The 15768-nt window shown below is 47.1% G+C and overlaps 1 pseudogene; it reads right to left on the bottom strand.

The window, feature by feature from the left end:
• Positions 1-542: 542 nt before the first annotated feature.
• LOC121581340 lies at positions 543-14982 on the bottom strand (annotated as a pseudogene).
• Between the last annotated feature and the right edge of the window lie 786 nt (positions 14983-15768).

Here is a 15768-nt window from a genome sequence, read left to right as displayed (position 1 = left end):
CTGATGAAACAAAAATAGAACTGTTTGGCCATAATGACCATCGTTATGTTTGGAGGAAAAAGGGGAAGCTTGCAAGCCGAAGAACACCATCCCAATCGTGAAGCACGTGGGTGGCAGCATCATGCTGTGGGGGTGCTTTGCTGCAGGAGGAACTGGTGCACTTCACAAAATAGATGGCATCATGAGGAAGGAAAATTATGTGGATATATTGAAGCAACATCTCAAGACATCAGTCAGGAAGTTAAAGCTTGGTCGCAAATGGGTCTTCCAAATGGACAATGACCCCAAGCATACTTCCAAAGTTGTGGCAAAATGGCTGAAGGACAACAGTCAAGGTATTGGAGTGGCCGTCACAAAGCCCTGACCTCAATCCTATAGATAATTTGTTGTCCTTTTTGTCTAAGGTGTATGTAAACTTCCGACTTCAACTGTATGAGGTGAATGGAAAGAGACATCTGTTACACAAAACACCAAAAAGTGTAATGACAAATTTGGCTATTGTTTTAGGCCAGAATTGATGCATCCACTGGCGCGTTTCGGTGTCAGCCGCTCATCTCTGCCTTGGCAAAATTCGACTGTTCTCGTAGAACCACATCGCATTTGAGAGTAGTCTATACCACCCGTTTTCAAGTCTGTTCGCTCATTTTTCATGACTCTGACATGTGGTAATGATAAAAAGTGATGTAATGGCTTGACGTTTCTTGACAGTCTGCTTGAATTATTGTGAATGGCTCATGTTTTACCCTGGCTATATCTGCTAAAATTTTTTGACTCTCCAACATCACCCTGGAGAGGCGCGCTGGGAATGGACAAGCAAAATGTTTTTCTCCCCTGCCTTTGACAAAGTGGGCACTGCTTATCACAGGGCGGCATCAGCGCTCACCTAAAAAGCCCATATGCCACTGGTTGAAAGAAATTGTAATTGTGTGAGGTTTTATGTGTTGTTGGAGGTGCATCTTGGTCAGTTTAGCTCAGAAAATGCTGCCTTTGTCAATCTGCCTCCACAGGCGCGTACCTAATCCTGCCTAATGAGCGGGCCGGCCCTGTGAATATCACATGGAAAGTTAAGTAATGGCCTCTGAAGCATACATCTGACTACATAAATGGAGCAAAGGTAATTGTGTTTGTGGGAGGCTTCTAATGTGAAATAAACTATCAGTATGGCACTTCCCAGCATTACAAGGAGACAGTGTGAGTGGGCATGTTAATTTTCAATTGTTTACATAATTATTACATTCAGTGCATGGGTCATGCTAGCTCTCAAAAACTAGGCAGCAAGCATTCTGCCTTGTCACTACAGTTCTCAGCCATTAGCTTCACCCACGATTGCCTCATGTGAACTACAATTCCGACACTGTGTTTTAATGTCTAGAAAGGTCAATAATCATCTCTTGCGCTACAGCTTTCGAAACATATGGCATTATCTTTCATCAGCGATCAGGAAATGATCGTTACATCTGAATATAAAAAAATATACATTTATCCGTCCAATATATTGACATTGCACCTCAGATTCCTGGGAATGGGCAGTAGTATGCACTGAGGCAGATTTGTAAAGTCTTAAGGCCAGTCAACATTTAAGAGAGAACCCAGTGCTATAGCATATCTCCTTGAGTGTCTCTGTCCATCTTTTGAAGTCTCCCTCTCTCTCTCGGTACCCCTTACTAAATGTCTTCATCTGTGTTTCTGTCTGTCCCATTGTTCATTCAGATGGGTTTAATGCCTTCCCCAGTTCTTCTTCTTCTTCTTCTTCTTCTTCTTCTTCTTCTTCTTCTTCTTCTTCTTCTTCTTCTTCTTCTTTTGTCCCTGTTCCGATCGCTCATTCCGTACGTTTCTGCTTTCGCCCATGTCTGGATATACCACCACACAGAACTTTTGGCACACGTGGGTCATCTTACCTGGGTGGGAGAAGGAAGTGAGGAGAGACAAAGAGAGTGAGAGCCCGGTGGCGTGTATTCATGGATGCCAAGGGAAGCCAGCCCCCCTTGATAGAAAAAAGTATAAAATAATTGAGTGAGCTCAACTGAGTGAGCTCAACTGTCAGTTTGGATTCGGCGTCACTCTTATCAAATCGCATTGAGAGCATACGTCATTGACAGAAAGAACTTGAATTATTGCATCTTGTGTTGTTGTCCTTAAGGGGCTAGCTAGCTAGCTAAAATTGGCCCTTTCTTAAATTAGCCGATTATGGAGATAGGGATTTGGACTCATGGTTTTACTTCATTCTCCATACTGGCTAATGATTATAACGGCAATTCTGATCCAACCATTAAGTCATTCATTGTGCCCCTGGCCTGAGAGGATGGAAGTTCAATATGTAGCTAGATTTAGAAGGCTAATGTTAACTAGCTAACGTTGCCCATGAAAAGGAAGTTAGGCTAGCGGGCAAGCATTTTAGCCAGGTAGCCTAGGACAACAAAAAACGAAAAGTGTGTACTGTATGACAATCATAGACCGTTTCGGCAACATGAAAGAGAGGAGGATGGCATTGGCATTTCTCTACAAGTAGAGTGAGTCAACATGTTTTTTATACTTGCATGAAGGTGTATGCATACACACACACAGAAATCAGAATCATGGACAGCCACATCATATTTAGCTTACATTGATTGGACTAAATTGTTTTTGGTATCTTTTAGTTGTCACTGTATTAGACTAAGCATAAGTGATTTGATGATGTTGAAGTTGAAATGGTGCTGGAATAGTGGAGGCAGCTTCTGTTTTCTTTGCGACTTGCGGTAACTCTCCGTGGTTCTAAATCAATAGTTGTTTAGTGATCCGAAAATGTTCTAAACATTAACTTGCTTGACCATGCTGTAGGTCATGTAACTGTTTGTTACATGCAATATGCTTTGTGGACTTCACCAGACAGAGGTTGCGCTCCGGTTTTGTAATGAAACAAATGTATGGTTGACTTTATTCAACCACTGTCTTCTTATTGTCTCAGCCTTAGGCCTATATATCACGGTGTCAAGGCATATGAGCTAACAGGTTATAGAGCAAACAACGCAATTATCACAACACATAGGTTGTAATATGGCTTTTGTTTTGCTTCCCCATTGATTTTACCCACGCACCGCCACTGTGAAAGAGCGACAAATAAAAGAGAGATTTAATATCAATATAATCGTAAGGGCTAAACATTTCACACAACTTTGCACTGCACTGTTATGAGCTACTTTACTAGGTCCCCAAGTTTGTCCTGACCACATATGAATGGTTGTCGTACCTATGAAGGTGTTGAAGCATTGGGGCTTGTTGTCCCAGTGGATACCCAGGAAGTAGACAGGGAGTCCAGTCAACATGATGGCCAGGCCGATACCACACACCACTAGCTCAGAGTACAGGGAGAAGATGAGCAGGAAGGCCCAGAACAGCAGGTAGATCACTGGCCACACCAGGCGCACATGATGACAGGACAGTCAACAATCTATACACAAGCAAACTATACACAAACTATACACCAGGATAGGCAAATAGATTCAGCCGCGGGCCGATTTTTGTCAGAGCGGATGGTCGGGGTCCGGAACATAATGATAATAATTTGTACACTGAAAACTGACCACAATTAAGCCCAAAAAGGGTTGTATTTTAAAAGAACAATCATTTCATACATTGGTTACATTGAGACACGATCACATCTCTTTTTAATATATACTTGGGAACAGATTTTCTAAATTAACAGATTTTAAACCTGAATTTCTGGTGATTTTATAGTCTCTGTTGACCAAAAACGAAAACAACAAAATAATCCCATACGTCATTTATGAATTAATGAGTCTATACATCTAACACACAAACATATAAATTAATTGTAATACAAACACAAAGTACAGAGTACAATTGAACAATGCACAGAGAACACAACACGTGCTTTGAACATGATGGCATTGTGCATATGTGTCAGCGTGTAACTTGTCATAAACAAGAGTAGACTCATTACTCAATACTGTCCTGACTGCAGTCAAGCATTCCTATCAAAATCATGCTCCTCACAAAATGTGCAAGCAAGCAATAACCTTGTCCAACAGGATTCAGTGCACAGATATGGTGGGTTTACCTTGATAGGCCGTTACAGGTCTGGCTGTTTGATGCGCAGCACAATCTGCCCAGCGACAGTGACCCCATAGAAAAGGTAGTTTATGAAGCCCACATACAGTGTATATTTGATACACTGCCGATTTTGCAGGCTTTCCTACTTACAAAGCATGTAGAGGTCTGTAATTTTTATCATAGGTACACTTCAACTGTAAGAGACGGAATCTAAAATCCAGAAAATCACATTGTATGATTTTTAAGTAATTAATTGTCATTTTATTGCATGACATAAGTATTTGATCACCTACCAACCAGTAAGAATTCCGGCTCTCACAGACCTGTTAGTTTTTCTTTAAGAAGCCCTACTGTTCTCCACTCATTACCTGTATTAACTGCACCTGTTTGAACTCGTTACCTGTATAAAAGACACCTGTCCACACACTCAATCAAACAGACTCCAACCTCTCCACAATGGCCAAGACCAGAGAGCTGTGTAAGGACATCAGGGATAAAATTGTAGACCTGCACAAGGCTGGGATGGGCTACAGGACAATAGGCAAGCAGCTTGGTGAGAAGGCAACAACTGTTGGCGCAATTATTAGAAAATGGAAGAAGTTCAAGATGACGGTCAATCACCCTCAGTCTGGGGCTCCATGCAAGATCTCACCTCGTGGGGCATCAATGATCATGAGGAAGGTGAGGGATCAGCCCAGAACTACAGGGCAGGACCTGGTCAATGACCTGAAGAGAGCTGGGACCACAGTCTCAAAGAAAACCATAAGTAACACACTACGCCTGTCACAATCCGGGTTAGAACTCCGGTCTCAGAAGTGTAGAGCTGGGGGTACTACCCCTTAGCCACAGAGGAGATGTTGTAGGACCCAAATGAAACACCCAAGGCAATACTCCAGGCAAGTAGATTTAATGTTCACAAAACAGGAGGCAAAACAAAACAACTCCACGAGGGGAGAAAAACAAACTAAAGATAACTTCAAAAACTTACTAGGACAGACACGGTGAGACAAAGCAGGAGACACACAGTCAGGACGCAATAACCAAGTGACAAACAAGGGGAAAACACACAGCTAAAATACACAAGGGGGAAACAAGGCACAGGTGACCTGGATAAGCTAATTAGGACACATGAGGAAGAACTAAGGCAAAGGGGAACACAGCTGACCTCTAGAGGCCAGGAGACAAACAGGGGAAGCAGGAAGCTGACAGGACCCCCTCCTCTAGGAACGACTCCTGACGTTCCTTCCAGAACACCCTGGCCCCAGGGTGCGAAAATCTCGGATCAACCCTGGGTCCAGGATGTCCCTGGCTGGAACCCAGGAGCGCTCCTCTGGCCCGTAGCCCTCCCAGTCCACCAGATACTGCAGAGAGTTCTGGACCCTCCGGGAGTCCAGTATCCGGCGGACTGTGTAGGCTGGCTGGCCGTCTATGATCCTGGGAGGTGGCGGGGGTCTGTGGGGGGGGCAAAAGGAGAAGACAAGACAGGTTTAAGGAGTGAAACATGAAAAGTGGGGTTAACTCTAAGGGAGCGAGGCAGAACTAAACGATACGAAACAGGGTTAACCTTTCTAGCAATGCGGAAAGGGCCGATGTATCTCTGGGAAAGCTTCTTGGATTCGAACCCGGAGGGGCAAGTTCTTAGTGGCCAACCAAACTCTCTGACCAGCTCGGAAACTAGGGGCCGTCCGGCGGTGGCGATTAGCCTGACTTTGGTATCTCTGGGAGGTCCGAAGGAGGGTACACCTGGCCTTCTTCCAGGTCCGCCTACAGCGTTGGACAAAGCGCTGGGCCGAGGGAACACCAACTTGCGCCTCTTCCTCTGGAAATAATGGAGGGTTGTAACCGAACTGGCATTCGAAGGGGGACAATCCGGTGGCTGAGGACTGGAGGGTGTTGTGGGCATATTCAGCCCAAATGATATAGGTGGCCCAAGACGTGGGATTACTGGCCGCCATACACCGCAGGGTGGTCTCCAGATCCTGATTAATCCGTTCCGTTTGGCCATTAGACTCTGGATGGAATCCTGACGATAGGCTGGCTGTGGCCCCAATAAGCCTGCAGAAGGCCCCCAAAACCGGGACGAGAATTGGGGACCTCGGTCAGAGACCACGTCCAGGGGAATGCCAAATATCCGGAAGACATGGTTCATGAGGAGCTCAGCAGTCTCCTTAGCCGAGGGCAGCTTGGGCAGGGGAATAAACCGGGCAGCCTTAGAGAAACGGTCTACCACCACAAGGATGACGGTGTTGCCCTGGGATAGAGGAAGTCCCGTAACAAAGTCCAGAGAAAGGTGTGACCATGGCCTTCGAGGAACAGGTAAGGGATGGAGCAGTCCCTGGGGTCGCTGGCGTGTCGACTTTCCCTGGTTGCACACAGGGCAGGCCTCAACATAGACCTGCACGTCCTTCTTGATGGACGGCCACCAAAACCGCCGTCGGAGGAACTCCAGTGTGCGAGCACTGCCAGGATGGCATGTCAAGGGCGACTCATGACCCCACTGCAAGACGCGGGCCCGAACCGAGAGAGGAACGACAGGCGACCGGCAGGACCACCGCCTGGATCGGGCTCATGGGCAAGAGCTTCCCGTACCCCTCTTTCTAGTTCCCACTGAAGAGGTGCGACGATCCTAGACCTCGGAATAATCGATGCCAAGGGCTTCTCTTGTACCTCGGGAGAATAGACTCGAGACAGAGCATCCGGCTTGACGTTCATGGTGCCAGGTCGGTAAGTCAGGAGGAACTGGAATCGATTAAAGAAAAGGGACCATCGTGCTTGCCGAGGGTTCATCCGCTTAGCCTGTTGGAGATATTCCAGGTTCTTGTGGTCTGTGAGAACCTGAAAGGGTGCTGAGCCCCCTCAAGCCAATGGCGCCACTCTTCCAAGGCCAGTTTTACCGCAAGCAACTCTAGATCCCCCACGTGGTAGTTGCGCTCGGCCTCAGACAGGCGGCGAGACATGAAGGCACAAGGGGTGTAATCTCCCATCCGCACCCCTCTGTGACAGGACGGCTCCCACCCCCCACCTCTGAGGCGTCCACCTCCACCACGAAAGGTCTCTCTGGGTCAGGGGTCACCAGAATCGGAGCAGAAGTGAAGCGGCGCTTGAGATCCTCGAAGGCCCCCTGCTGCTTCCGGACCCCAGTGAATCTTGGTCCCTCCTCCCTTGGTAAGCGTCGTCAAGGGGGCTACCACCGAGCTGAAATTCTTGATGAACTTCCGATAGAAGTTAGAAAAGCCAATGAACCGTTGAACCTCCTTGACCGTGGCAGGTGTGGGCCAATCGTGGACCGCCTTGACCTTCTTGGGATCCATCTCTAGGTGCCCGGGAGTGACAATAAACCCGAGAAACTGAGTCTGAGAAACATGAAATTCACACTTCTCAGGCTTAACGTAGAGGTGATTGTCAAGGAGCCTCTGGAGAACCCGGCTAACATGCCCCTCATGTTCCTTCAGTGACCTCGAGAAGATGAGGATATCGGTCCAGGTACACGAAGACGAACAGATTAAGCATATCCCGGAGAACATCATTAATCAGGGCTTGGAATACTGCGGGGCATTGGTGAGCCCGAACGGCATCACCCGATATTCATAGTGTCCCGTGGGCGTGTTGAACGCCGTCTTCCATTCGTCTCCTGGCCGGATCCGCACGAGATGGTAAGCATTCGGAGATCCAGCTTAGTAAAAATGGAAGCCCCTTGAAGCAGCTCAAAAGCAGTGGCCATGAGAGGAAGAGGGTATCGATTCCGAACCGTGATCTTGTTGAGTCCCCGGTAATCAATACAAGGCCTCAGACCCCCGTCTTTCTTTTCAACAAAAAGAAGCCCGCCCCAGCCGGGGAAGTAGAGGCATAGATGAGGCCGGCTGCCAAGGACTCCTTAATGTAGGTGTCCATAGCTGCGTGCTCGGGGAGGACAAGGAAAAGATCCGACCTCTAGGAGGGCAGCACCCAGGGAGTAGATCAATGGCACAGTCATAAGTGCGATGAGGCGGTAAGGCAGTAGCCCGGGCCTTGCTGAACACTGCCTTGAACCGATGGTAAACACTGGGGACTCGGGAGACGTCAACAGACTCTTGAAACTGGGTACTAGGGGCTGAGGAACTCTGAAGCATGCAGGTGAGTTGGCAAGTGGGACCCCAGCTAAGAATGGTGCCAGTAGGCCAGTCGATCTGGGGATTATGTCTGCATAGCCAAGGGTGACCCAGGATAATAGGATACTCGGGAGAGTCAATGAGATAGAAGGTCTCCTCCTGCTGGTGTTGAGAGATGGTAAGTCGCAGGGACTGAGTCGCCTCAGTAACTTTTCCTGGTTCCAGAGGTCTGCCATCTAAGGCTGTAACTGCCTGGGGTTGAGGAAGTAGTTGGGTAGGGATCTGAAGTTCCTTAGCCAAGGTTACATCCATAAAATCACCTGCGGCACCGGAATCGATCATAGCCTGGACCCGATGCTGGTGGCCCTCCCAGGACAGAGTGGCTGGAATAGCTAGGACCGCGTTAGTAGGAGGAGCTCTAATTTTCCCCATCACAACCCTCCTGTAGCTGGGCGGGGACAGGCGTTTCCGACGAAAGCTCGGGGCAAGTGGAGCGGAAGTGGCCGGCAACCCCGCAGTAGAGGCACCGACGCTCCCTCATGCGACGTTCCCTTTCGTTGGAAGAAAGCCTGGAACGGCCTAACTGCATGCTCTCCGGGGAATCCTGGGGCAGTTCAGGAGCCGGGGCAGCTCTGAATGACGGAGTCCAAACAGGAGAAACAGAGCTGCTCAGAGGAACTTGGGACTGAGACACCTGACGGCGAGCCGTTCTCCCGCTCTCTTAGACGATTGTCCAGGCGGATGGCCAAGGCTATGAGGGACTCGAGATCTTCAGCTGGTTCACGGGTGGCTAACTCATCTTGAAGGGGCTCAGATAACCCTCCCTGAAAGCAGACCCTCAGCGCTTCATCATTCCATCCGCTCCTTGCTGCCATGGTTCGGAACTCAATGGCAAAATCTGCCGTGCTTGGGGGCCCTGACGGAGAGACAGTAGGCGCTTGGAAGCCTCCCGCCCACTGACAGGATGATCGAACACCCGCTTGAACTCTTCTACAAATGCAGCGTGGGAGTCACAACAGGCCTCCTGGGACTGCCACACCGCAGAGGCCCAGGCGAGCGCCTTGTCTGAAAGAAGGGTAATGAGGTAGGCAATCTTGGAACGGTCTGTGGGAAAACTTGAGGGTTGGAGCTCGAAGGTGAGGGAGCATTGGGTGAGGAAACCCTGGCAAGAGCTTGGATCCCCAGAAAAGGGCTTGGGAGGTGGTAGTCGGGGCTCCGCCAACCGAGAAGGCCTGTCGTCACTGGGAGGTGACCAGGGGGAAGGGGGAGGACCAAGGAGGCGTTCAAAGAGCTGGTGAAGGGAACTCATCATTTCGGCCAGGAGTTGAGAATGTCTAGCCATCAGCTCCTCTTGTCGGCTGAGAACGGCTTCATGGCGCTGGAAAGAAGCCTCATGTCGAATGATCACCGCCAACAGGTCCTGGGAACTGAGTGTTTCTGGGTCCATGATTGACTTGGTTATTCTGTCACAATCCGGGTTAGAACTCCGGTCTCAGAAGTGTAGAGCTGGGGGTACTACCCCTTAGCCACAGAGGAGATGTTGTAGGACCCAAATGAAACACCCAAGGCAATACTCCAGGCAAGTAGATTTAATGTTCACAAAACAGGAGGCAAAACAAAACAACTCCACGAGGGGAGAAAAACAAACTAAAGATAACTTCAAAAACTTACTAGGACAGACACGGTGAGACAAAGCAGGAGACACACAGTCAGGACGCAATAACCAAGTGACAAACAAGGGGAAAACACACAGCTAAAATACACAAGGGGAAACAAGGCACAGGTGACCTGGATAAGCTAATTAGGACACATGAGGAAGAACTAAGGCAAAGGGGAACACAGCTGACCTCTAGAGGCCAGGAGACAAACAGGGGAAGCAGGAAGCTGACAACGCCGTCATGGATTAAAATCCTGCAGCGCACGCAAGGTCCCCCTGCTCAAGCCATTACATGTCCAGGCCCGTCTGAAGTTTGCCAATGACCATCTGGATGATCCAGAGGAGGAATGGGAGAAGGTCATGTGGTCTGATGAGACAAAAATAGAGCTTTTTGGTCTAAACTCCACTCGCCGTGTTTGGAGGAAGAAGAAGGATGAGTACAACCCCAAGAACACCATCCCAACCGTGAAGCATGGAGGTGGAAACATCATTCTTTGGGGATGCTTTTCTGCAAAGGGGACAGGACGACTGCACCGTATTGAGGGGAGGATGGATGGGGCCATGTATCGCGAGATCTTGGCCAACAACCTCCTTCCTTCAGTAAGAGCATTGAAGATGGGTCATGGCTGGATCTTCCAGCATGACAACGACCCGAAACACACAGCCAGGGCAACTAAGGAGTGACTCCGTAAGAAGCATCTCAAGGTCCTGGAGTGGCCTAGCCAGTCTCCAGACCTGAACCCAATAGAAAATCTTTGGAGGGAGCTGAAATTCCGTATTGCCCAGCGACAGCCCCGAAACCTGAAAGATCTGGAGAAGGTCTGTATGGAGGAGTGGGCCAAAATCCCTGCTGCAGTGTGTGCAAACCTGGTCTAGACCTACTGGAAACGTATGATCTCTGTAATTGCAAACAAAGGTTTCTGTACCAAATATTAAGTTCTGCTTTTCTGATGTATCAAATACTTATGTCATGCAATAAAATGACAATTAATTACTTAAAAATCATACAATGTGATTTTCTGGATTGTAGATTCTGTCTCTCACAGTTGAAGTGTACCTATGATAAAAATTACAGACCTCTACATGCTTTGTAAGTAGGAAAACCTGCAAAATCGGCAGTGTATCAAATACTTGTTCTCCCCACTGTAGTTAATAAGGGTATACATGTCACTGGGACACAGCATCAGTATGGTGGATATACACTGAAAATAATTAAAAGTATACCCTTGAGAGATCAGAGTACATAGAAAGAGAGGCACAGCGTGAACTGGTATCATATGTTTGTAGGTGTGTAAGTATGTGTGAGAGACTGAGGAAGAGCGATGCGTTGTTGTCAGGTAGAGTAAGTAGGACTCACAGTGAATAGAATGGCTGGTATCGGGGGTGCAGCGTTTCACATGAATCATGGCCAGGAGTCGGGGGAGATGGCCTTCCCTCGCTCCAGCCTGAATGAGAGAGAGTGTGAAGAACAACATTAACACAAAGTCAGCACTGAGAAATTGGAAAAACAGTTCTCCTTGTTTTGATGCTTTTGGGCACACAATGAATGAGGAAACAGTACGTTGATACAATATACTGTACAACACAGGTGATGACAAATTGGACATTAAAGCAAGGCAGTAGGTTTCCATTCAATTGGCGACAGATTGTCATGCAAATATTCAAAAATCTGCATAAAAACAATATGCACGGGGCCTCCCGAGTGTCGCAGCAGTCTAAGGCGCTGCATCGCAGTGCTAGAGGCGTCACTACAGACCCGGATTCGTTCCTGGGCTGTATCACAACCTGCCGTGATCGGGAGTCCCATAGGGCGGCGCACAATTGGCCAAGTGTCGCCTGGGTTAGGGGAGGGTTTGGCCAGGGGGGCTTTACTTGGCTCATCGCACTCTAGCGACTCCTTGTGGTGGGCTGGGCGCCTGCAGGCTGACCTCAGTCGTCAGTTGAATGGTGTTTCCTCCGACACATTGGTGCGGCTGGCTTCCGGGTTAAGCGGGCGGGTGTTAAGAAGCGTGGTTTGGCGGGTGATGTTTCGGAGGATGCATGACTCGACCTTCGCCTCCCGAGCCCGTTGGGGAGTTGCAGCGATGAGACAAGATCGAAATTGGGGAGGAAAAAGGGGGTAATAATATTCACATTTTCCCATCAGAGATGTTTCCATCAAACTGACTTGTTGCGGATAAAGGTCTGTGAGTGATGACATAGAGCACATCAAATTAACTTTTGCTGTTAAATTCCCATGTACCGAATAAAAAGGACAAGTTAAATGGGTTTCCATCGCATTTTCAACTCTACTGATGGTTTTGTCACAAATAAAAATGTGTTATATAGCGAATGTCCCCGCTCTGGTCTTGGCACGTGCGCTCTAGCCAACAGCTTGCAGATACAGTGCAGGTAGGTTACCTACAAAATGTGATTATTATGGACAAAAGAGTGAGATTATTTGTATTTGTCAAACGGCAGCATCGATCATCATGTCACCAGAATAAGACCCTCGATATTTATTGGAATGGAGCATCAAGATCACTGTGCACATTCACCTCCCTGTGAAGTTCATTATAACTTATTTCATCTGTAGCCTAATAAACTGCATGCTTTCCTGAGTCGTAGTGGGAAGACCACACAACATATCATGTTGAAGTTTACTTAGATAGGATGGTTATTATATCAATATTTTCTCATAAAGGCATTTCCACAGCCATTTCTCACATAATACATTTTACAGACACAAAAAGATCCCACCTTGTCTAGCGTAATTTGTTTAGTCAACGTTTGGAAAGTTTACAGACAAATTTTCCGTTTTCATCAGGCCTGTCGTGACATCCATCCACTCGCAACATACAGTTGAAGTCGAAAGTTTACATACACCTTAGCCAAATACATTTAAACTCAATTTTTCACTATTCCTGACATTTAATCCTAGTAAAAATTCCCTGTCTTAGGTCAGTTAGGATCACCACTTTATTTTAAGAATGTGAAATGTCAGAATAATAGTAGAGAGAATGATTTATTTCAGCTTTTATGTCTTTCATCACATTCCCAGTGGGTCAGAAGTTTACATACACTCAATTAGTAGCAATTTTTTGGCTGATTTCTTTTGATTTTCCCATGATGTCAAGCAAAGAGGCACTGAGTTTGAAGGTAGGCCTTGAAATACATCCACAGGTACACCTCCAATTGACTCAAATTATGTCAATTAGCCTATCAGAAGCTTCTAATGCCATGACATAATTTTCTGGAATTTTCCAAGCTGTTTAAAGGCACAGTCAACTTAGTGTATGTAAACTTCTGACCACTGGAATTGTGATACAGTGAATTATAAGTGAAATAATCTGTCTGTAAACAATTGTTGGAAAAGTTACTTGTGTCATGCACAAAGTAGATGTCCTAACCGACTTGCCAAAACTATAGTTTGTTAACAAGACATTTGTGGAGTGGTTGAAAAACGAGTTTTAATGACTCCAACCTAAGTGTATGTAAACTTCTGACTTTAACTGTACATAAAAAGGTTGGATGGAAACCTGGTTAATAATAGATATAGAGGCACGGAGAGATGAAAATACAGAAATTGAGAAAAGATTGGGTCAGGTATTCCCATAACACATGTATGAAAGACGCACTACAGACAGGAGGCAAGTATGGGGAATGTTAATTACAGACAGTGTGAGAGCAGCACACAAAAAGACGATGGACAGAGAGAGCAAGAAGGATGGACTGACCGCGACGAGGTGAAGAGGGAGCCATTGACCCCCCCCCCGAAGGCAGACAGAGCCACAGATGAGCAGGCATCAGACCAAGCTGCATGATCATTCTCAACAGCAACCATTCCCAACAGCTATACAGGGGCGGAGCTTCGCACCACGGCGACGGCGTTGGAGGCCAGCAGCTCCTGAGGACTCATGGCGGTGACGTAGGCGATGTTGGCGAACACGTAGACGAACGTCACCAGGGGGATGGAGATGAAGATGGCCCAAGGAAGGTTCCTGTCAAACAGAGAGAACAGGGTTTAAGATCTGGGGTTCTGGTGGTGGTGTCTGTGTGAACTACTGTACTATCAGATTTGATAACACAGGCCTAACAGGACACAGTCTCAACTGTAATACAGAGTTATAGGTAGAAATCATGGTTGACTAGGATAACCAGACATGAGACTGGAAGGATTGGGTGTGCATGTGATGCTACACTGTTGAGACAGTGTGCAATTTGTCACATTGATTTCGGTGAAGTTGGGGGTCTAACTCACCTTTAGGTGTCGACAAGCTCCTCTGTGACATAGTTGAGGAAGTTCCATCCCCTGTAGGCAAAGGAGCCCTGCAGGAAGGACAGGGCTATCTGGCCATTGTCGTGGGGCTGGAACGTCTCGAACGCATGCGCCGGCTCCAGCCAGTTATACTTTCCTGGGTAGACACACAAAACACAACACAGAGTGGGTGGGTGGTGGAATCATATGAGTGTGTGTGTGTGTGTGTTAGGTTTGGCCGGATGTATGGAGCGTGGTCAGGGATTATGAGTGGGATGAAGAGGTATGTGGACTTTAATCCCCTCTCTCACATCGGGATAATGCAATCCCGCGGAAAGCAGGAGTTAACAGTATTGTGGCGTTCTGGCACTACTTTACATTTCTTTAGCCATATTTCCCCTCTCACATCTTGTGATTACTACTGAGTGTTTCAAATTTTCTGGGTGAATAACAGAGCAGACCAGCTGCTCAGTTTTAGTAGTGGCCTCAGATACACTTTGTCCAGCAGGGGGAGACAAAGATTAAGGCTGTGAAGTATGTCAGTGGGCCCAGTCGACATACAGAGTATGTAAATGTGAAGTGAGTGATAAAACAAATCAACAGTTACAGATACACAAAATGAATGAGTGAGACAGAGACAGGGACAGGGAGAGCCTACCTTTGCAGATCTGCACAAAGCCCATAATGATGATAAGTGGTCCTCTGTAGCTCAGCTGGTAGAGCACGGCGCTTGTAACGCCAAGGTAGTGGGTTCGATCCCCGGGACCACCCATACACAAAAATGTATGCACGCATGACTGTAAGTCGCTTTGGATAAAAGCGTCTGCTAAATGGCATATTATTTATTATTATTATTATTATTATAAGCCCAGGGCCAGCAGCTTCCCAGTAGTGAAGACATCCTGAACACGTGTGGCCCAGCGCACACTGGAGCAGTCCACACACGTCAGCAACACTGGGAGGAAGGGAGGAAGAGAGTCACATCTCACAACATAGCATTCAGCAACACATCATGTATACAGCAACACATCACATGTATACAACAACACATCACACGTGGCCTATAGTAACACTATACTAGATTTGGTAATATGGGAGTAATTCTGAGAAAGAGAGAACAAAAATGACAAAAAATACAATACAATACAACTTTATTGTCAACAACGGCTGTAACATGATGGGAGATCTTCTGGTAGATAATTGCAATAATGACCCCTGATGCTGTTCTCTGAGGGACTCACGTAGACAGACGGGGGGAAGGGGGGCTGCAGGACGTAGTTGGAGAAGGTGAGGGCGATTACAGCCTGGTTGGTGGGGTAGATCACCAACACCGCGATCCACAGACGCAGGAACCTGGGAGAGGCAGGGAGGGAGAGGGTGTCAGAATCACACACACAGAAACACGTGAAACATCTCATTCACACCTATGAACTTCTACATGTCTGATGTAGCCAAGCAAAACAAACAATTTAAGAATGCTTGAGATACTGTATATGAGGAATGTAAACACCAGTACTCATTGAATAGAAAAGTGGGAACACAAAGAACAAATTAGCAGACATGTATTGTGTCCAATAAATCTTTAAAGGCCCAGTACAATCAAAAATGTGATGGGTGACAAAAGGGTGGTACTTTGTGAGGGGTGTAAATGTGTATACTGTCAATTTGTCTGTGTCTGAGAAAGAAGGGTGGCTAAAAAAATAACAGATTCAATATAGACCACATGGAAAATT

The sequence above is a fragment of the Coregonus clupeaformis genome, chromosome 14 (assembly GCF_020615455.1).
Source record: "Coregonus clupeaformis isolate EN_2021a chromosome 14, ASM2061545v1, whole genome shotgun sequence".
In the NCBI taxonomy this organism is placed as follows: Eukaryota; Metazoa; Chordata; class Actinopteri; order Salmoniformes; family Salmonidae; genus Coregonus; species Coregonus clupeaformis.
Note: the sequence above shows the minus strand (reverse complement) of the source record. Positions and strands in the feature narration are given on the sequence as shown.